Source organism: Canis lupus, chromosome 4, assembly GCF_003254725.2.
Source record: "Canis lupus dingo isolate Sandy chromosome 4, ASM325472v2, whole genome shotgun sequence".
NCBI lineage: Eukaryota > Metazoa > Chordata > Mammalia > Carnivora > Canidae > Canis > Canis lupus.
The window spans coordinates 71,021,831-71,045,033 of record NC_064246.1 but is presented as its reverse complement, the minus strand read 5'-3'; the positions used below and the strand labels follow the sequence as shown (position 1 = coordinate 71,045,033).

Here is a 23,203-nt window from a genome sequence, read left to right as displayed (position 1 = left end):
ATTAGGAGGCCTGGCAGCGTCTGAGCAGTGGATGAGACTCCACGGTATGAGCGTGCACTAAGTGCAGCAGAGAGCATGTGCCGAGTGCCTACCCTGTGCCAGCTCACGGTCCTCCTCCAAGCATGCTGGCCACCAAGCCAGCTCTTCACCCAGCTCCCGAGGTACCATCCCCTTCTGTCCAGGGCTGTGTGGATGCTCTTTACGCAGTGTGCTCCTAGGAGTTGGACAAAGTGGTGGACTTTTCTTTTTCTCTAACCTTTGATTGACCTATATGCTGAGGAGATTGACCAACTTTTACAAGGCACATAGGTCAACCTTTTAAGGCTAACTCTTCTGGGGTCAAGGCAGGAAGGAGTGGGGTCTCTCAAGAAGCTGAGTGGCTAGGAAGAGATGGAATGCAACCTTGAACTCATGTTGTATAAAGGAGACAAAAGAGGCTCTAGGCCAGAAAGGGATAAGGGGCTTTGAAAATATAGGAACTCCCTTCCCTGTTGGGCAGAGCCAGAGAGGAGGGGACCCCTCCACCGAAAAGTCTCAAGTCAGGACTCTATGTTTCAGGGAATCCAAATGAATAGTACATATGGTTAACACATTTCAGAAATCTAGAAGGATGAGAAAGATTTGTAGACTAAATATTATTTCTTCCGATGTGCTTTGCTTGCTTGCTTTTTCTTACTTTCTTTTTTTTCTTTGAGTATATATTGCTTTTATAATCAAAGAAGTCAAATAGCTATTTCTTTTTGACAAAATTAACTCAAGTGTGTTGAAGAAAGGAGGTGGCAGCATCAGTACACACCATTAATTTATTATTAATTATCTGAGCTGATAATGACAATAATTTACATACATATGATCATACAGTAGTTATCATTTAAAGCAATTAATTTACACTAATTATTGATGATGTGGAGAATGCATGAGCATCAGGCATGGCATGGGATGTAGTCACCTCTTTCTAGATGCATGTCTAAAGGTAGGACGTATTTCTGGCATCTGGACCATCAGGACATGAGAGCTTCTTGTTTCCAAAAGTTTGTCATGTTAACATCTGTGCTTGGTATATCCAACCCGTTAGTAATTATTAACAAAAGCACCATTTTGATATTCAATAAACCTCTGGTTTGAGGCCAGGTTTTTATTACGAATTTTTTTTTTTCCTGATGCACCAGTGTTACTTTGATGTGTTCTGGTTTGAGATTCAGAGACCCAAATGCTACCCAGGTTTCTAAGCTTATAGACTTTGGAACCTGCAGCATAGCCACTTGAAAATGTGGGCTTTCAAATTAATAATATTTTTGTCTTAGCTGTTTGAATTCAGAATACATGCAGTAGCAAAGAGAACAAGTCCTGTCATGTCTAAAAAGCCCTTGGGCAGTTGGGATTTTTAGGCTTACCTTATTCTCTAGTCAGGGTAGAATTTCTTTAGATCAGTATGTAAATGAAAAATGTAGGAAAAAATTCACATTTCATGTCTTTTCTTCCTTAACATGTTCCTCAATCTCCTTTCCCCCCGTCTCTGTTATTCCGTAATTGTGTGACTTAGAGAAGCTCTGTAAAGTGCTTGGATATTCAGTGTATAGGAAAGACGTCATATAAAATGAAGTTGCTATGCGGGCAGCTCCGCTATTTCCATGTGAAGCATTTTGAGCATGAGGAGCACAGACTTTTCGACAGCAAATGAAAATGAGATGAACCAAACCATTTTTTTGATTCATTCTAATAATACTGGCAAGTGATTTCCTGTAGCACTCATGCGGTTAAGAAAACCATGCTTAGTTTCCTCTGCAAGATGAACCAGAAATGTAAAAAGAAATATTAGTTCTGGAGTGGTAGTAACTTCTAAATTTGGAGCTTTAAAGCAGTTTGCATTCATTCAACTTATTCAGAGATGAGAACACATACCTAGATAAGTTAAAAGGTTCACTGAAGACCATCCAGAAAGTGGAGGAGTCAAGCTCAGAACCTGGTCTCCAGTTCCCAGCCACACATTTATTTCATTAGATTTTATGGCCTTGTTCTGTCTCCAGTGACGGTTTGAGTTCATCCAACATCTCTCTTCCACTAAGATCTACTTCACCGTAGCATTAGAATTTGGGTGCCATTTTGACATAAAGCTTATGTCTTCTACTCTCTGTAAGTTGGATAAAGAACTTTGGAGAAAGAAAGGCCATTCTGCTGGCTGAACCCACATGAAGGCAAGCATGAGGAAGAATTATAAAGAAATGAAGACTTTGGATTTTAAGAAGTACTGATAGGAAAGTTTTGGTTTATGCTCATGAGCATATTTTTTAAAAAATTTTTTCTGATTCTACCTCTTTGCAGACTGAAATGTTGAGCAGTTGGATTCCATTTCCAAGCTAAAATTCCAATTCAGTGAAGCTGAGATGAAGCTCTGTGTTGACTCTTGTTTTACTATGACCTAAGTGTTCTATCTATGCCAACTTTTTCATTTTTTCTTTTCTGTGCATTAATGATGCCTTCTTTTTGCCTTGAAATTTAACTCCATAAAAAATCCTATTTAGCTATTCTACTTGCCACAGTCTAAACAATTCTCCAATCAAATAGTCCTGCCTAGCACAATACCTCCTCTCAGAAAGCCAAAAACATAGATATGGAGCAGACAAAGTGCAACTGTGTTAAAGCTGTTTAATAGCCCGCCAATGCACAGCCCACCAATATTGGGGGGGGGGGTGTGCAGAGGAGAGGGGACAGGGTCAAGAGGAGGCAGAGACATCCACAAGTAAGAACAACAATTTTGCTTTCAGAAACAAAGTTAAAAAACATGTCTTTTAAAATGATATACGTGGGATAAGAAAGCAAAGTGTGATCTAATAATATAGGCTCCAGCATCAGCACTCCCCAGGGAGAGAAAACTTATCTGGAAAAGTTAAGCAGTTGGATGGCTGTTGCCATGGAGATTGTTAGCTGCCTAGAGCAAAGCTCTCTGGGAGTCTCTGTAACATTTTGGGGTGTTCATTAGATGAGCGAGGGTCTCTTACCAGCCCAGTGAGACCTAAGGAGCAAATCCCATTGGTGTGGACAGAGAGTCTCCACATCCTTAAAATGGTTGCGTATCATCAGGAAGTTAATTCTTTAGTAGTCAGGAAAAAAAGGAATGCTTGGTTGGGGGCAGGGGGACACTGAGCCTTCTGGTAAAAGTGGCCTGAAGCTAAGGAAGAGAGTTTTTAACAATAAGCCATTGATGATGAAGGATTTCAGAGAAGATATTAATGGAAACCATGGCTGGGTGGTGGGGCAAAGCAGAATGGGATTGTATCATAAGTGCCCCCAATACAAATAGCCTTCTGGCCTTTCATGTTCAGGCTTCTGTGGAAATGTGTGCTTCCTGACTCCTGCATGTGCAGATCAGCTGAATGTCACAGAAAGAGATGTGTTCCTTCTCCTGTTGAGTTCTGTGAAGTAGTAGATGGAGGGAGTTTTTGAAGTCAAACTGTACCCTTTGGGTAAGATGCATTTATTTAAAAAGACAATGACAACTAGGCTGTAAAATACTGCTGAATCACATTTTGAGGCTACATACTGAAATCTTTGAGATTTAATTAGTCCCTTCCCCTAAATTATGTTTTTATCTTGGGGAAAACTTAAATCTTCATTTCTTTTTCATTGCTAGAGTATCTTTCCATTGTATTTGATGAGCTTCGTCCTGGTGACACACAGATATTCATGCCCCCTTTGCTGGTTTCATAGTTCTGAGCCAGGCTCAATTTTATAAACCAGAGTTAGTTTAATCATATATATCAGTCCTTCTCAAATATTAGTGTGCATAAGAACACACTGAAAGCCTGTGATATGGTAGCTTCTTGGCCCGCACTCCCAGAGATTCTGATTCAGATGGTGAGGGGCCCAGGAGCCTGAGTCATGGCAAACACCCCAGGTGATCCCGATTCTCATGCAGCTCGTCTATCAGTGACACTTTGAGAAACAGTGCCTTGCTTTCCCCTTCCAGTCCCTGTCCCTTTCTGCCCATCCTGTACTTGCTCCATTTCCAGAGCCACACAAAACTCTTCTGGATTCATGTCAAGGGGAAACCTAAGTAACCCCAAACTTCCTCTAAGTCCATCCCACACGTCAGTGTCACCCCAGTACTTGCCCTATCTCCCTTTAGCATCACACTCTAATTTTATTTGCTCTGGAATGGCCCCTGAAGACAGACAGAGAGGGAAAGAGACTGGTAATAGCTGTGCTTTAGGCAATCCCCCAATAGGTGATCACAGTCCTCTCTTTAGTCCTCTGGTCCGTCAATTAGAACATCAAACAATTGGGCAACACCAATAGTTCTCACACTTGTTTGGGAGGCAGAGTACCTAGTCTGTGTGTCATGCTAAAGAATTTACCATTTTCTTACTCCCAGGATATGAGCCAGGAACAACTTTACTAAAGAAATCTTGGGGACAGCTGGGTGGCTCAGTGGTTGAGCATCTGCTTTTAGCTCAGGATGTGATTCCATGGTCCCAGGATCAAGTCCCACATCAGGCTCCCTGTGGGGAGCCTGCTTCTCCCTCTGCCTTTCTGTGTGTGTCTCTCATGAATAAATAAATAAAATCTTAAAAAACAAAAAAAGAAATCTTGTCCATGTAAGGTAATATAACCACCATAACCACATGAACAGCGGATTGTCCTTCCCAGAAATGGCCACACTCATCTGTCTATCATATCCCGCATATTCTTCTTATAATGTGGCTGCCACTTTTATATCTGAGATGTGGGTTCTTTGGTTCCTCCCCTTGAATCTGGGCAGGAATTTGTGATAGCTCAGACCCACAGAGTATGGTAGAAATGGTACTTTGTGACTGCCAAGGCTAGGTCATAAAAACAAAGCACTACCACCTGGCATTCACACCTTCCAGTATGCTTACGCTAGGAACCCAGCCTCCACAATGTGAGGAAGCCCAGATAGAACATGAGGCAGTCTGTGATTAAGTAAGCTGTGTCACCCAGCTGTAATGGCTGAGTTAAGGGACAGGCAATTTTTGCTCTGTCAGCATTGGGACAATCTCTTATTGTCTATACTTCGGTTGCTGAGTTAGGTGTTTTTCCTTTATATCCATTTAGGGTATTTTTATGGCAGCCCTGGTTGTCAAAATACAGAGTTGATTTTATTCTAAGTACAATGGGAAACTATTTGGGGCTTTTAAGAGAAGAGATGGTGCTACTTATATCTGATAAAGATAATTCTTTTTTTTCTTAAAGATTTTATTTATTTATTTGTTCATGAGAGACACAGAAAGAAAGGCAGAGACACAGGCAGAAGGAGGAGAAGCAGGTTCCATGCAAGGAACCCGATGCGGGACTCGATCCCGGGAATCTGGGATCACTCCCTGAACCAAAGGTAGAGAGATGCTCAACCACTGAGCCACCCAGGCATCCCTTATAAAGATAATTCTGACATCATGAAGCATGGGTTGTATAGACAGATGTGGAACCTGGAAGCCTGTAGGAGGTTATTTTAGGAAAAACATGGTAATGGTGTGGACAAAGGTGGCAGTGTGGGAGATAAAGATAACCGGATAGATTTGGGATATGTTATGGAGGGAGAGGTGACAGGATCTCCCATGGGATTTGCCATGGGGAGAAAAAAAAAAGTGTTCTCTTAGCTTTTTTCCTTGATTTCCTGGTTGGAAAATAGAGCGTCTTACCGAGATGGTTAAGATGGAGGGAGGAGTAACTTGGGGCTGGGGAGATGCCGAAATCAATAGTTCTTTTTTCAGAACCCATTAGTCCCCCACTCAGGTACATCAGGTCCAAGGGAGGCTAAGTGTGGGGTTGAAGAGATGCGTGGAGGCTGGAAATGTGGATATGAACATTGGCAGCATTGGGATGGTGCTTGAAGTCTTGGGGCTGGATGAGGTCTGGGAGAAGGGCAGTTAGGAAAGTGAAGTGAGTAGAGGCAGTAGACAGTCTGTCTGGAGAACTGGTAGAAAAGATGGAGCTGCAAAGGAAGCCACAGAGGAGAGCTGAAAGAGGACAGTGTATTTACATAAATGGAGAATAAATGAATAGAGGAAAAAGAAGGTGGAGGAGGTAAAAGAACCACAGAAGCAAAGCTCTTGAGACAGCGAAGGAGGACAGATCCAGGGCACAAATGGAGGCTGGGTGTTTCATAGGAACAGGACAACTTGGGACTGATGGGAGCGGCCACAGCCTGAGCAGGCGTAGAGGTGGCAGGCTGGTGGACTTAGTGTGGGAAGATGGAAGAGTTTGGCTGGAGCCACTTGTGATAATCCTCATGGAAAGCCTGTTTGGAGAGGTCAGCTGGTCTGCAGGAGGATCAGAGGTTCAGGCTGGTGTTACCGGAAGGTGTTTGCATTGCAGAGTTAATGAACTCGGAGCTAAGATTGGTCCTGAGCAAATGGTGAGGTAAATAATGCTTATCTTTAGAAGTTCTCCCTCCCCAACATTCTTCACTCTCTCTTCACCTCCTCATTCCTTTGCTCAACCTTCTCGAAGTACTTGGATAACTCAGGTCAAAAAAGAAAACATCCAATAAACTTTTCTATCCCAAGCTGCATGGGCTCAAGTGTCACTTTTCCCAGGACTGTTGGCCTTTTTAAAGAGAGTTCTGGGAAAAGAGAAGACAGTTCCCAAAAGAAATCCCCAGCGAGGAAATTCAGGCATGGGGAAGATTTGTGGGGAGTGGCTTTCAACCCTTAAATCCCAATGGGGACAGCAATCATCAAACAATGACAGGATTGAGAAACAAAACACCAACTAAACCACTGTAAACAAATCTGATTACTGCTCACAGATGCTCTCTGTTTTATCTTTCCAGGTATTTAAGTGTGACATACTGTAAGCCTTCCTGGTTGGGGGCAGACAAGCAGGGGAAGGAGGAAGGAGGGAGGAAAGAAAATAAACTCTTTGGCATAGCTCATTGACTCTCTCTGGCTGTGTAGTCATACTTCTCTAATAATCCAGTTATATATTTAGTAGCAACCCTGTGGGAGTGTCCAAGCATTGGGATTATAGCGTATTCTAGATCAAAGTGGACTTGGTATGAAGGCTGACTCGGTTATCACCATCCATCACTGCACTTATCTTTAATAATGAGATCTACAATTTCAGACCAAGTGTTATATGTATTGTATCAGAGGCAAAGTAAAGAAATATAGCTCAGCTGTTTCATAATCAGGAGAAAAGCAGACTCATTCTAACACCCGCAACAGCAGTAGCAGCCGCTCTCATTCCAAGCGTCTGCTATGTGCCCAACACAAGGCTGGGTAATTGATATGATCCCATCTAATTACTTTCATTTCATCTTGTAGATATTTTTTTAAGCCCATAATCTCATAAATAAGCACCTGTAAGTTTGCAGGTTTTGGAAGGTCAGGAATAGAGTATTCCTCAAAACTTGCAAATGTCAAGGGACAGTGGTCTTTAGCGTAGGATTTTTGTCAAGTCCAGAGAATATCTGTTCACCATGTAGATTTCTGCCTCGACTTTCCCTACTCCACCCAAGCCGAAGGGAACAACATACTTGCTCCCTTCTGCATTTGCTTTTTTGTCTCATTTCTACATCTCTGAATTATTTCCAGACTCTCAATGGATGGTGAGTGCTCTGTAACCTAGGCCTGGCCCCTTACCATTAGCCAGCAGCTCACATTGAAGAATATGCTATTTGAGGTGGAGCAGCCCTGGTGGACAGAAGTCAACAGTGTCTGAATCACAAAACCTGCATTTGAATCTAATCTCAGCTATTTATTAGCTATGTGGCCTTGGACAGGTTCCTTAGCATCTCTGATCCTCCACTGCCTCGTTAGAAAAATAAAGAAATCTTTATTTTATATAAGGACAAATTAGAAAGTGTATGTGAGCATACCTAAATGCTCAATGAAATGAAAAGGAGATGTTGAATTTGTTGATTTGTAGCACCTCTGTGTCTTGGAAGGAAGTGGGCCAACAAAGAGAGAGAGAGAAAAGGAGGTGCAGAGAGAAAGAAAGTACTTTGAGGACTGGGAATTGTTTTGCACATATGGGAAACATTTGATTACTGGCTATAGCAACGCATCGATTTCAGCAAAAATAATCACAATAAATAGCTAACAGCTCGCTCTGTCTCCCCCACCCCCAATAGATTCTTCTATATGCCCCACCGAAACTTTTGTAAAGAGGTAAAATCGCAGATTACATCATCACCTTCTGGGGCTAATCCTGATGAGGGGAGAAGGAAAACAGAGCAGAGGTTTGGGATAATTCAATGGCTGAACAAGAGCTCCTGAGTAATTGGGAATTGGCTATTTACACAGTATTGCTTCATGCTAGTTAGTGAGACGGCCAGTCCAGATGACACACAGCCAGGCACTGTGCACCTACCACCCTTGGCCGGCCCCAGACACGAGGCACAGGTATTTGACCTTGACCTAAGTTCCAAATCCAGGACAGTCTGAGTTGGGTTTGGTACAGCATATTCTGTGTGTGCTCAACATATATGCTTCATACATATTTAAAATATAAGTCTGCCGTGCTTTCTAATGACTTCAGGGAAAATGAGGCTCCCTGTCTGCAAACATCGCCTACTTGATGCAGAATTAAGAAAATATTTCCACTAAAGTTTCTGAAAAAATGTTATTGGAATGATTTGTAGGCTCTGAACTTAGTAACAGGCAACCATATAGTTATTAAGTAAAACCTATAGGTATACAGATAATAGAGTTATAAAATAAATAAGTATATAATTAAGTGAAATCCATTTAGCCTTTACGGGGGTTTCTTTGGTTTGCCAAAGAATTCTGAATAAGCTGGTATTTGAATTCCCAGAAGGATTCAAAGAATAAAACTCTCTCATTCTTTGTATTATTCTGGACACTGCTGCAATGGAATAAATAATGCTATCAATCAATGCTGGTGCTATGGAGGCTGTGATTCCTTCTACTCTCCAGCAGAAACCCCATGTCAGGGGGCTCATTAGTAAGGGTTGATGCTGATATCATTTCAGAAGAGCATGGTTGGAGAATTAAACGCTTTCTGAGAATAGATAGGGTCCACAGCTATCACGCACGTGTCCAAATCTTTGGCGTCTCTCTGCAGTCTGGGAACAGAATGAGGTGGTTTTCCCAGAGGCCACTCTGTCCCTTTCCATGTGTGTCATCACACAGGAGGGGAGAAGTCAGCCTCAGCTGAGTGAGCCCCTCGCTGGCAGCAGGCTCTTGAATGGCTCCAAATACTGATTTGAGGCTGAAGGCTGCTGATTCCCAGTGAAGCCAGCCCACATCCCTTGCAGGCCTTCATCACAGTTTCCCTGTTAATTCTTTTGGTTTATAATTTGTCAGGGTTGTGGAAGATGCACCAGCTTTGGAAATTGTGAAAACAAACTTGTGGATAGATTTGCTGAAGTCTGTCTTCCAGTGCCCAGGAAAATGGGGAGAATCACTGGGGGCCGAGAAGAGGCAGGACACAGGGTCTGTCTACTGGCAACTGAGCAAGTGTGTTTGCTGCAGGATGAAGCCCCGACGTTTTAATGCGGGCTAATTGGGGACTGAAATCCTAATGCCCAGAGCAGATGGCCATTCTTAGGTGTTGGCCCTAGCTGTATGCATAAATATTCCTGAGGTCAGAATCACACTCTGTCCACGATAGAGGGAATCACTGAACATTCAGAATGCAAAAGAGTTTGACTAAAAGCACATCTTTTTCCCCATTGTGAGAATAAAATAAAAGCTTCAGATTCAGTCTTTGAAACAACTGTGGTCCACTCTGTTCTGTGATCCTCACATTTTCTTTCACTTAAACCATTAGAGGGTGCTTAGGTGGCTCAGTTGGTTGAGCCTCTCACTCTTGATTTCGGCAGAATGTGGTGATTTCAGGATCCTGGGATAGAGCCTGAGCGGGGGTCCGTACTCAGCTTAGAGTCTGCTTGTCTCCCTCTCTCTATCCCTCCTCCCACTTGTGTGCCCTCTCTCCCTCCCTCTCTCTTTCTCTGTCTCTCAAATACATAAAGAAAGAAATAAAAACCATTAGGTGTTGCCAAAGTCCCAGGCAGGTCAGGAGCACCAAAAGGAGACCTGGCAGCCCAAGGGGGGCAGGAAGCATTGGACAACCCTAACTGAACCAGTCTTCAGAGGCTGAACTGTTGTCCTAGGACTCAGATTCTAAAATGGTTTCTTGGTATCTAAATTACCAAATTTGGGATAAATTCTTTTCTAAAAAAAAGTTTGTTTGAAACCATTTCCCTTGGGACGCCTGGGTGGCTCAGCAGTTGAGTGTCTGCCTTCAGCTCAGGGCATGATCCTAGGGACCCGGGATCAAGTCCTACATGGGGCTCCCTGCATGGAGTCTGCTTCTCCCTCTGCCTGTGTCTCTGCCTCTCTTTCTCTGTGTCTCTCATCAATCAATAAATAAAATCTTAAAAAAAAAGAAACCATTTCCCTTAAAATGGAAGTATCTAGAAAAGAGTCTTGTTTGTAGGAGACAGTTTCCTTTCTGAAACTTACAGCATGCGCAATTTCAGGACTTTCTTGCACCCTCTTGAATCACCATGTCTCCTGTGGTAGAGATTGTGTAATCCCTCCTCAGACCCTTGCCCTTTCCTCCTGGACACCCAGTGGGGCTGCCTGTCCCAGCCTCCCTGGCAGTGAGGTGGGGATGGTCCTTAAGCTTCATCAGGCTGCCAAGTGGGTTCCATCACATGAAAACATTTGAGTCTCTGGCCTGGGTGGTGGTGGGGTCACAAGATAGAAGGACCCTGTGGTCCCAGATGACTCTCAGAGCAGGCTTCTCCCACAGTTCACATCAAACTGCCATAGGGGTGCAAGATAACAGATGTGAACGGCTTGTTTCAGCGATCAGCCTACACCTGGTACGCTCTCGTAGTATAAGTAGGGAGGAAGTTCACGTTGATGTTCAAGTTGATGTTAACATTCTGGAAGTTTTCTGCATCTAACTGGCAGGCAGCCAGCTCCTGGGCTTTCACCTCTGAGGTCCTCAGTGAGGGCTCTCTGCACCCCACCAGAAAGAAAGCACTTCGCTCCCCAGCATTCTTAGACTGAGTTCCCCTACATCCATAGCCAAGTCCAGGCTGGGAAGGGGCACAATGGAACTGGCGCTTGTCCCTAACGCTGGTGTGGGGTCGCATCTGCCTACATACACCGCAGTCTCATGAAAAGACAGCTAACCGGCTCTTGCCCCAGGGGGCTTGGAGCAGGGGGCTGTAGAACACTCAACAGCATTCTCTCGTTTTCTTTTCAGATTGATGCTTCTTTCAATGCAGAAGCCATGGCATCTAAAAAATATGTATTTATTTTTTAAAGTTGGTTTTAAAACAAAAAGAAATTTTGATGTGGTCATCAGATTCAGTAATTAAATGACTTAGGAGATTGACTGCCAGTGGCCAAGCATATGCTTCTGGTTATAAGTTCAGCTGTAAATTGCTTTTTTTTTTTTTTTTTTCCTTTGCTTTTCCTGGTTTGTTTAACCAGAAAATATTTTTCCGTGGTTCTATTTTAATGGGCTTCTAATGATGTTCTAAGTATTCACTTGTACATTACTGGAGAGCAATGGGTTTATAAATCTAATGAGGTTGATGGTTATAGAAATTCAAATCACATTTGTAGCATATGCAATTCTTCTTAAACCTCAGTCTATTTATCAGTAGCTAATGCACCGATACTGTTTGACTTCTCGCCTTTTGTGGAGGCATATGGACAAACAAAACACCATTAACAAGCATTCCTAGGTTCAACACTTGAGCCTCAGGAAGCATCTAACACTCTTAAAATTGGCTTTGTTCTTGAGCTGCCCAAATCTCTTTGGGGCATCTCATTTTTAAATTTTAAAAATAATTTAATTTATTGTTGAATAGATAATATAATGCTTATAATGTCCAAGCAACATAAAAGATCATCTAGTGAAAAAAGTCTTTCTTTCTCCCTTGCTTTCTAGAAACCTAGTTTCCCTCTCTAAAAGCCACCACTGTTACCCATTTCCTATATAAGCTGTCCCTTGAACAACAAGGCAGTTAGGGCTGACCTCCGCCCACCATGGAGTTGAAAATCCAAGTGTAACTTTGACTCCAAAAACCTAACTACTAATAGCCTACTGTGACCAGAAGGCTTACTGATAGCAGTAGCTTAACCCATATTTTGTATGCTGTATTGTTATATACTGTATTTTTACAATAAAGTAAGCTAGAAAAAAATGTTATTAAGAAAATCATAAAGAAGAGAAAATACATGTACTGTACCGGATTTATTAAAAAAAAAACAAATCCACGTATAAATGTTCAAACCTGTGTTGCTCAAGAGTCATCCGTATGTCATTTCAAAAGTATTCTATGCGTATTTAAATAAACATGTATATATTCATTTTCCACACAAATGTAATATTATACTATAAATACTCTTTAGAATCTTTTTTTTTTAAGATTTTATTTATTTATTCATGAGAGAGAGAGAGGGAGAGGCAGAGACACAGGCAGAGGGAGAAGCAGGCTCCATGCAGGGAGCCCAACATGGGACTCAAATGGGGTCTGCAGGATCAGACCCTGGCCGAAGGCGGCACTACACCACTGAGCCACTCTGGTTGCCCTAGAATCTTTTTTTTTTTAAACTTAACATTGTCTAGAAGATTTTTGTATATCAATACATAGGGAACTTCCTCCATTTTCTGTGTATTATTTCATTTTACCAATGTACTGTGTTCTGTTTAACCAGTCCCTGTTCATAGACCTTTCAGTGGTTTTCAGTCTTTTGCTATTTCGATGTTCCCGTGAATAGATTGTCCTCTTAATGCCATTTTGTGCATGTGAGAGTGCCTATTAACCAAATACTGAGAAGCAGAAGATAGAGGCATTTTTTAACCTGATAGGAAGACTACAGTTACATAATAATGGAAGGACTACAGTTACATAATAATGTCTTTCCATTGACCAGTGTTGGACTCCTCCACTAGGGAAAACTTCCTCCAGAGAGTTCCCGTGATGCACCGAGCCAGCAGCCTGTTTGGCCTCTCTGGGCCAAACTGATACAATAGCCTAGACCTAGAGATTGCAAATTTACAAGATGCAGAGATGGTGGGCCTTAGAGGAGGGGGGAAGAATGAGAGGAATGAGAGGGTAGGCCAGCGACATTTAGAATTCAGGCCAGCCTGGTTGAAGGTCCTAGCAAATGCACAGGTTGGGGAAGGACAACTACCTGGAAAAGATCACTGTACAAATGTGGGGAGAGAGAGAGAGAGACTGAGATTGACCCCACATGGGGTGAAATTAGAAGATCTATGTTTGAGTTCTGGTTCCAGCACTTACTAGAACTGTGGGACTTTGGACAAATTAGGTTAGCAATGATCACTTTATAGGGTTGTTGTTGGGGAGAAAGAGAGGATGCATGTGAAAATGCTGGGAAATGGTACAAACTTAATGACTGTTTATGGAATCAAAACGAATTTAGGTTTTGACATGTTTAGACAAAGGACTACTCACTATGGAAAGTTCATCAGAACATCACCTCCATAAGAGCAGTGGCATGTCTGCCTTGTTCACTGCTGCATGTGCTAGGCTCAGAACTATGACTAACCCTGAATAGGAGCCCAAAGAATATTCATTGAATGAATGAAGTCCAGGTCATTGCTTTACAACTGGGGAAATGGAAATGCAAAGAGAGAGGCTGATTATGACTGGAGATACAGTTTTGAGAGTTGTGCATTTATAATTAGTCCTAACATTATAAGGAAAACCTAATAATGTAGGTATTTTATGAGAATTTGTTGACTGAATGAACTTTGCATGATGCTTTCAGAAATTATTTCATGAAATGGATGGCTCCTCAGTCCTAGAGGAAGAAGGAAAGAGTATTTTTATTTGAAATATTTATATTACAGTAAGTTGAACTATTAACAAAGTTACTCCATATTTTATTTTCCTGTAGTTTTTACCTATTTTTTGACCCATGTTTTGGTTGAAATAGATGAATGTGTTCTTGTTCCCTTTTGTTGGCTACATAACTTTAAAGCCTGCTTTAAGTATTAATGTGGCTTATTTCTCCATATGGGGATGTATAGATAAGGAAATTCCTCAAACTTTGTCACCAATCAGGGATCAGGTTTTCAAAATTAAATGAAGGAATTTTGTTAGATGGTCTTGAATGCCCTTTTCTGTCCTAAGATTATAGGGTTCTGTGAACAGAGTCAGAAGGGGAAGACCAGGGACTTAAAAAAAAAAAGTCCAAGGTCTCTGTGGGACATAAGCCTCATTATATTTGATATTTGGGAGGTGATAATAAACACCTCACATTTATAGAGTGTTTACTAAAAGCCAGGCCTCCATACTTTGTTCCACTTAATCCTTACAAGCCCTATAAAAGGGTTGTTGGAAATTCTGCTCGGTGACCAACAGCTGGAAAGGAGGAGATCTTTCTAAGCACATACCAGCAAAGTTGCCAACAATAATAACCTTTGTAAAAGTAATTGCTGCCCCAAGTCAAAGAACTGTCTTCCACTGAGTTGAAAGGGCTGTTAAATCTGGGGGTGGTCTCTCCAGCCACAAAGACATGCAGAGATAATGTCATCTTTGACTGAAAGACTGGGTTCTGAATGACACGGAAGACTGTGCTGTTAGGACTTCACGAAGCAGGGCTATTTGCTTGCCCTTTGCCTTTCTCTAGAATCAGTTCTTCTTCCCTTAATTGGTGATACTGTCTCCTTTCTGTCTGTTTTCTTCTTCTGTTGTGAACTGTTCTAAGCCAATTTGGCAGCATAGAGTTTTGGGGTTCTTTTATTCATGTTAGATGTATATCCATCATCAGAGGTAGGTGAGGACTACAGATCTCCAAGCCTGTCATCATGCTGCAAGTAAGAAAAGCAAGACTCAGACAGATTAGGCTGCCACACAGTTATTGACAAGTAGGCGTGAGAGCATGCAGTGACTTCAGGTCTTTGCCCTTTTAAATACTCCAATTACTCCCCATTTAAATGGCACATTTGGGGCAAATGCCATAACATAGTAGAAACAGGGCTGTTAACCTTGTAGTTGCCATCAGGTAACTGAATCCCCAAGCCAGCGGTGGGCTTGGGACTATTTTAGAACTCAACCTTGTGAAACAGTCTAAGGAGTGAAGAAATTTTTATCCTTAAGTGATTTCCATTCAAGGACAGGCAGTGTTTCTATGCTATTCTAGCTTAGCAGTTGACAAACTATGGCATATAGGCCAAATGTGGTCTGTGCCTCTAAATAAAGTTTTATTGGAACACAGTCATGCCAGTTCGTTCACATATTGTCTGTGGCTCATTTTTGTGTTACAATGGCAGAGTTGAGTGTATTGTGACAGAGGCCATTTACCTGCAAAAACAGAGATAACATCAAACCTCTTTAAAACAGGTTTTCTGACCTCTGCACTAACCAATCCACGTATATTAAGTATTTTTGGCAATGCAAACCCATTACTAATATATATTTTTCTACTTAGCAAAATCTCTGGTGTGGATCAGGGAAAAGATAGCTGAAGTGCTTACAGCCTCTGAAGTATGGACTACTTATTAAATACTAGATGACACCCCTGAAATGTGCACATCCTATTAGGGTGGCAGTAATAGAATCAGAGTATTTATTAAAACTAACATACTTTTCCAGAACTTTATCAATTTTGGAATTTTAAAAATAAACAGCCATCATCATAATATTTCCTTTTATTGCTTCTCAAAACCCATTTTCATTAGTGATTATGATTAAACCTTCAGATACCCTTATATCAATAACAATATTAAGCCTAAGTTTTGAAAACTATATTATCCAAATGGACCCCAATGCAGTAGCTAAGTTACAGTAGGTTTATTTTTACCCCATTTTACAGGATAAGAAACCTGAAGTCTGGAAGTATATGTCATTTTCTCACAGTTGCAGAATTGGTTGAATCTGAAGCCCTTCATTTTCCAAACGTGATAGTCTCTCCTCTATACTCCAGTAACTTCCCAGTCACCACTGATGGATCATATTTTTGGAGCAAACTGCAGATTTTAACTTTCAGTCAATAGAAATGTATTCCCTCTTCAGAGAAAAATAGCATTCTTAGAAAGTTCTTGACTGCTTCATAATACACCTCTTTTCTTCACATTTTTTTACTCTTGAAGTGGTGGAGCCTGCAGGATTGGTTACTAGGGGTGGGAAAGAATTTCCCAGAGGAATCAAAGAAATGAAGGGAAATGTTGGAAATAGATCTGTTTCATCAACTACATAAAATGAGACCTGCGGGGTCAAAGAAGCCTTTGAAGGACCACCCTGAGTTAGAGGCCCATCACTATAGCACAGTGTAACAAGGCTCCAGTGCTAGTCATAGATGCATACGTGTTAGAAGAGGAAGAAGCTCATTATTAGGTCAACAGATTCACCCCCACTTCACCCTTACAATGCTGGATTGTTCTCTCAGTTGTGTTTGGCTGCATGGGAAGTTCGCTTACTATTAATTGGCGAGGGGTGATTAGAACTGGTGTGGTGTCTCTGCAGCCTTTTCTTAGCCATTATCCCCACGGCTCTGACCTTCAGTAACCCATAATGTATTTCTCCCCATCCTAAGATACCATCTTGGCTGGATTAAGCCCATAGATGGTGCTGGTGCATTTTGCCTCTTCCACCTACAGGTTGAGTTGGAGCCTTTCTTCCAAGACAGTCCCTTCTTATACATGGGCTCCAGTGGATCTCTGTTATTACCAAAATATCTAGAGAAGAAAAAAGGAGGCAGATATTATATTCAGGAATAAGAATATCAAGATTTGAGCTCAAGAAGTAAGTTAAAGGTCTTCTCTCCAGGCCCCAGAGTGATTGTCTGCCAGTTTCTTGGGTCATAAGTCATATAATTGTTTGGATTCTAATAGCAAACAAGTGGCCCCATTGGAGACTTTTAAAATTCTAAACAACTTTAAAGCAACAACTTAATAGTGTAAAACGACAAACATAAGTTCAAGTGTGAGTCCACTGGTAAATATTACAACAGTAGTACTGTTAGGAGAAACCCTCATATGTGTGTCGAAAAGATGTAAAGTCTCTTAAAGATAGCTTTTCATTTCTGAACATCTGGAAATCTTCTGTGTGATTCTTTTAGTTGACTTTTGATGATACATGGAAATAACACTATTGGTGTTGGGAACAAGGCAAGACTTTCAAAAATTTGAGTTTGAGATTAAATATTTAAGATCCATTCTCAGTAGAAAAGGGGAAAACAATGAAATCTTAAATACTGATTTTGGGGGAGAAAAATTAATTTAAAAAATAATTTCTTGGGATCCCTGGGTGGCGCAGCGGTTTGGCGCCTGCCTTTGACCCGGGGCGCGATCCTGGAGAACCGGGATCGAATCCCATGTCGGGCTCCCGGTGCATGGAGCCTGCTTCTACCTCTGCCTGTGTCTGTCTCTGCCTCTCTCTCTCTCTCTGTGTGTGACTATCATAAATAAATAAATAATAAAAAATGTTTTAAAAAAATTCTTTTTCCTATAATACTAACTTTAAGATTATTTAGTGAATCTTTCAAGATGGGTTAGGTTATCCTGTGGCAACACACAACCTCAAAATCTCAGTGGCTTAAAAAAAAAAACACCCAGATCTATTTTTCACCCTTGCAACATATCCATTGTGAGTGTTGACTTCACTCAGGGACTCAGGATTACAGAATTGCCACTCTGTGGAACATGGTTAATTATTGTGACAGACAGAATCAGAATGTTGAAGGGTTTGGACCAGCAATTAAGTGCTTCAGCCCAAAGTAATGTTTGTTCTCAACTCATTCACCAACATGGGTCACATGCCCCACTCAATCACAAGGGGCCAGGAAGTGTAATCCTACCAAGTACTTGGAATATAGAGAGCTAAAAATATTTGTAAAATAGTACTAATGACTTCCACATGTCATTAAAATTGAAAGGACAAAATTTGACCTGGAGTATGTTCAAAAGCATGCATGTCCAATGCTTCTAATAATGAGGATACTCTGACTTTAAAAAAGGAACAAGGGATCCCTGGGTTGCGCAGCACTTTGGCGCCTGCCTTTGGCCCAGGGCGCGATCCTGGAGACCCGGGATCGAATCCCACGTCGGGCTCCCGGTGCATGGAGCCTGCTTCTCCCTCTGCCTATGTCTCTGCCTCTCTCTCTCTCTGTGTGTGACTATCATAAATAAATATTAAAAAAAATAGATAAATAAAAATAAAAAAGGAACAACTCTGGATCCCTGGGTGGCTCAGCAGTTTGGCGCCTGCCTTCTGCCCGGGGCGTGATCCTGGAGTCCTGGAATCGAGTCCCACATCAGGCTCCCTGCATGGAGCCTGCTTCTCCCTCTGCCTGTGTCTCTGCCTCTCTCTCTTTCTGTGTGTGTCTCATGAATAAATAAATAAATAAAATCTTAAAAAAAAAAAAAAAGAACAACTCAAAATAGGAAGAGGCTCTACCCAATGGTTCCCTGCACTTGGGAGAACGAACATCAGGCTTTCCTCAAAAGTTTAAAAAAAACTCTGATGCCTGGGTCCTATTTCAGAGAGTCTAATTTAATTAATTTGAGGTGCAGTTTAGGCTTCAGGGGTTTTTAAAGCTCCCCAAAGTAATGACGAAGGTATACCTAGTGCAGAAAGTCATTAGTCTCTTCTATGGGTTGGGGTTTTAGGATGATTTTGAACTCCACTATTCTCCATCCATCTGTGTGGTCTTAAGTCAACTTCTCCAGGTCTCTGTTTTATTATCTATAAAATTAGGAGTGGAATACAATGACTTCGACAGATCCTTCCAGCCTTAAAAATCTCTCATAGACCACGGACTTCTACTCAGGAAGTGTTTCAGACCTCAAATTAATGTGTGAGTGCAACCAGATTACTTTGTAAATTAATCTGGCTAAGCTTCTATTGTTTCAATAATGGAATAAGGGCAATAATTGGAAAAAGTCTTGATGAGTTAAGTAGTTGTAATTTCCCACCAAACCAGGAAGCTGTACCAGACTTGGGGATAAAGTCACATTACAAAAAAGATTTGGAGTTAACTTGGTCCCTTGGTTATATGTGGACCGAGGGTGAACTTCCTGATCTGAAATGAAAAAATTGTATTACCTAAGGCTATTCAGATAAAAATAAATTTAAAAAAGCCACTTCCCTCAATTCTTCTGGCTGAAAATGAAAAGTTAAAGGTTTCACAATTTCTTCACCATGTAATCCTATCTCAGTGCTGTCAGTATCTTAATAGTGTATTGATTGGCTCATACGCCCGCTATCTTTAAAGAAGCATTATCACTCTGTTGGGCCAAACATGAAAAACTACTTTTAAAGACCTTTTTAAGAGTTTTTTGATTTCTCAAAAGCTTCTTGGGGGCTTATTGAGCTTCTCTGGCAGCTGGAATTAACTCTACAATGCTCTTTCTCTATTTCTGACACAGTGAATTCATCTGGAGCGGGCAAGTTATCAATGACTCACAGGAGGGAGATGATAAGGAGGCCCTTGAGATAAATTCATGTGGTAATTAGTTACATGGACACCTGTATTTTCAGGCTCTTTCTAAGTGCTACCGTTGCATTGGAAACTCACGATAATTATCAATAGCCATCTTAAATATGTGACGTTGACTCCACCATTAAGGGGTAGAAAGTGAGGAGAGGAGAAGATGAATTGTAAAAATTAAAACTGTTAGTGCGGAAAATAGCATTAAACTGATTTTCAATTATCAAAATGCCCGGCAAGCTGAAATAAGACAAAAATCTTCATTTATAACTCCACTGTAGTTATCTAATGTCTGTATCTCTCTTCTTCAATTATTAAAAAAAAAAGCATCAGAATAATTTTTGTTGAATGCTTAGGAAAATACTTGATGAAAATACACCAAGATGTTATCACTTTGGGTGATGGTATTGTGAATGAGTCTTTTTTTTTTTTTTTTTTTTCCTTTGGAAACTGTTTTGCCACTTTGTTCCATAAGCACATATATTTTTTGGAACTGGCTTTACTCTTCACTGTGTTTGGGGGAAATTACTTAACAACCCTGAGCCTCATTCTGTACCCCGAAATGAAGATAATAATAGTATCTTCATTGGTAAATATTGTGTTTTTTTTTTATTGTGGTATTTATTAAGGGTTGTGGTAAATATTAAGTTTAAAGCACATGAAATAGCTGATTTGAGACCATCTCTTGACCAATGAAAATTGCAATTTGAAATGGTTTAATATAACATTAAACATTTAGCTTTGTACCTGACAAATACTAAGCATGCAAGAAATATTAACTATGAGAGAATGTGAAGGAAATACAGAGAGCAAATTTACAAATAGAAAAGAAATAATAATGCAAGCTTTAAAAAGTCAGGCAAATTGAGGTATAATTTACATATAGTAAACAGCTCTAAGAAAAGTTGACACACACAATTGGGTAACCACAGTCAGTATAGAAAATAGTTCTATCTTCCCCATAAATACATTGTGCCCCTTGTATCCCTTCCACCCACCACGGCCCCTGACCACCGCTAATCTTTTTAATGTCCCTATAGTTTTGCCTTTAATATGGGTATTTCCTCCTTACTTTACTTACCCAAATGTGTTGATTTGCTTCCTTTTTATGTGGTTGGACAACTGCCCCTTCAGAGCCAGTGGGGGAGGCCCTATCCCTTTGGGCGGCCACTAATGGAAGTTACATGAGGGAAGGTCCCTTTCAGTTTGCTCTGAAGGGTGAAAGGTGTGGGATCAGGCTGTGGAGGGGCAGCCAAAGGCTTTTCCTGAGGCTTTCCAACTGGTTCAGTCACAGTTCCATGGAGAAAGAGGAAAGGAACGTGTGCAGATATAGCCCATCTTAATGCTCTCCACCCCCCACCCCCCCCCGCCGAGTACCACCATAGGCACCATGGTCAGAAGTATAAGGATCAATTTAAACCCCAGATCCCCAAGTAGACTTTAACCAAGAGTCTTCCTCAGTTCAGCTCTCCTTTGAGAAAAGTGCCCAAGCCCTCGGCTTGTGGATGCTGGTGCACTTTTAGCAGGGTCTAGCTCATGTTTCCTGTTCTTTGAGGTATTTTTTTCTTGCCTTCCTAGAAGATCTTCATCATGATATCATTTTGCATGAATGTAATTTGCCACAACATCCAATGGACCAAATTTTATAATCTTGAAATTAGAGTATCACTGCTTCCCTGCAAAATCTCCAGGGCTCCCTCATAGTTTACAGGGTGATCTCTGGATTCCTCTGTCTGGCAAATAAACCCTTCCTGATTGGACTCCATCCAGATTTGAACAGCACAATGAATAGATTTGATTTAGGGAGGCATATAGAGCCCAGCACCCACCAAATAGAGGACCTAGAACATTTGGACACATAGGTCACTTATTAGCCATAGAACAAATTTCAGAAATCTCTGAGTGTTGTCATCATGGACAGAGGCTGTTTCACATAGTAGAAAATTACATGGGTTTGGGAGCCCATCTGCCTCTGTCTGGAACCTGACCGTTTCTCTTACTAGCCCAGTGATGTTGGGCCACTTACTGAAGCTCTTTGAACCTCAGTTTCCTCATATGTGGAACTCGAAGACTTATGGGAAGGAAAATGGTACCTCAATCATATCACATTCTCCCTGGCTTCTCTGCCTCTTCCCTTGCTACTTTCTACTCCATACTTGTTCATTTGAAAATGCCTATCATCCTTGGAGTTTCAAGTAAAATCCTTTGCTTCCTAGGGCAGGCCCGGGGCTCCCACTGCCTTTTTGAACACATAAGGAGTCCACTGGTGGCTTCACTGTATGGCAGTTGCTGGGAATCTGTCTTCTCACTGATCTGTACACTCCCTGAAGGAGAAATAGCAACTAGAATTTTAGGAAACTCCACTAAGCACTCAGTATTTACAGAATGCTTATTATAGCCCATGCATCATTCTACACCTTTACATATGTTAGTTCATCTATCTCCATAATGACTCTGTGAGCTAGGTATTGTTATTTTCCCCCACTTTACAGATGAGGAAACTGAGGCACAATGTGGCTGTGGATTTTGCCTAACTTTATTCAGCTAAGGAGTAGTTAAGATGGAATTCAAAGAGTCTACATTTTACATCATTGTATGGTATCCGGATTAGGATTGACTGAATAAGTAAAAGCTATATTCTAGTGCTTTTCAACCTAATTGTGCACAAAATCACCTGGAGAGTTTGCGAAAATGCACATTCTGATTCAATAGGTCTGATGTGGCATCAAGATTCCGGTCTGTGAACCATACTTTGAGAACAAGGCCAATGCTGCTGGTCCATGGACCACATTTTGAGAACAAGGTCCTAGAGTAATAATGGTCCAAAGCTTTTTTTTTTTTTTTTTTTTTTGTGCCAGGACCTCTTACACTCTTAACTGTTATTGAAGACAGCAAAGAGCTTTTGTTTACATGGGTATAACTGCTGATATTTACGGTCATAAAAATTAAAACTGAGAAATTTTCAAAATATTTAAAAAGTAGTTAAGTAAACCCCTTACATGTACATGTAAATAGTATATTTTAGTGAAAAATAACTATGTTTCTCAAAATAAAAAGTTAGTGACAATGACATTGTTTCTTATTTCTGCACATTTCTTTAGCATCAGGTTTAGTAGAAGAGAGCTGGGTTCTCCCACCTGCTCCTGCATTGTTGTGATATGACATGACATGCAGCCTCTGGAAATCTCCACCCTATACTCATGACTCATGCAAATCAAAAAGGCAAAAATGACACCTAATTATCACCTTAATAGTGTTAACCATGAAAAGACTCCATGAAAAGGTCTCAGAGACCCCACCTGGGGTTCACAGACACCAGTTTAAAAACCACTGCTCTAGACCACTCTGAAGACTACCAGAGGACTTTGAAAGTTATTTCACTTACTGGGCAGTTAGGTTTTTGGTGTTTTGTAAAATCACTGGCTTCAGAAGTTCTGTGAGGATACTCTTTCTGATTCTAGATTTTGCTTCTTTTCCAGTTGCAATTGACAGCCGCATCTTCATCCAGTCGTGGTGCATGGTCATGGTCTCAGCACAGATAAGAATCTCTTCAGTAAACCAACAACCCGAAGGTGATACTCCCTTTTGACAGAATATTTGATAACGAAGAATATCAAAAGGAAAAACATTTTCTTGAATCCCTGAGAGATTTAAAAAGTGCTTTAGAATAAAAACAATATTTTCAAATAATTTTAAAAATTGCTTTAAAGAACAGATCATCCCAATCTAATGTATCAATTCACCTAAAGTTAGTATGATTTTCCTGTGAATGCATTTACTACATTTATCTTTAG

The 23,203-nt window shown here is 41.0% G+C and overlaps 1 long non-coding RNA gene across 1 annotated transcript in view; it reads left to right on the top strand.

Moving 5' to 3' along the window:
• LOC112652815 (uncharacterized) overlaps positions 1–22,999 on the top strand; it is a 106,775-nt gene extending 83,776 nt beyond the window's left edge. Inside the window, exon 4 of the long non-coding RNA XR_003131741.3 lies at positions 22,889–22,999. This is a non-coding gene — a long non-coding RNA (uncharacterized LOC112652815). The remainder of the gene's footprint in view (positions 1–22,888) is intronic.
• Positions 23,000–23,203: the final 204 nt, after the last annotated feature.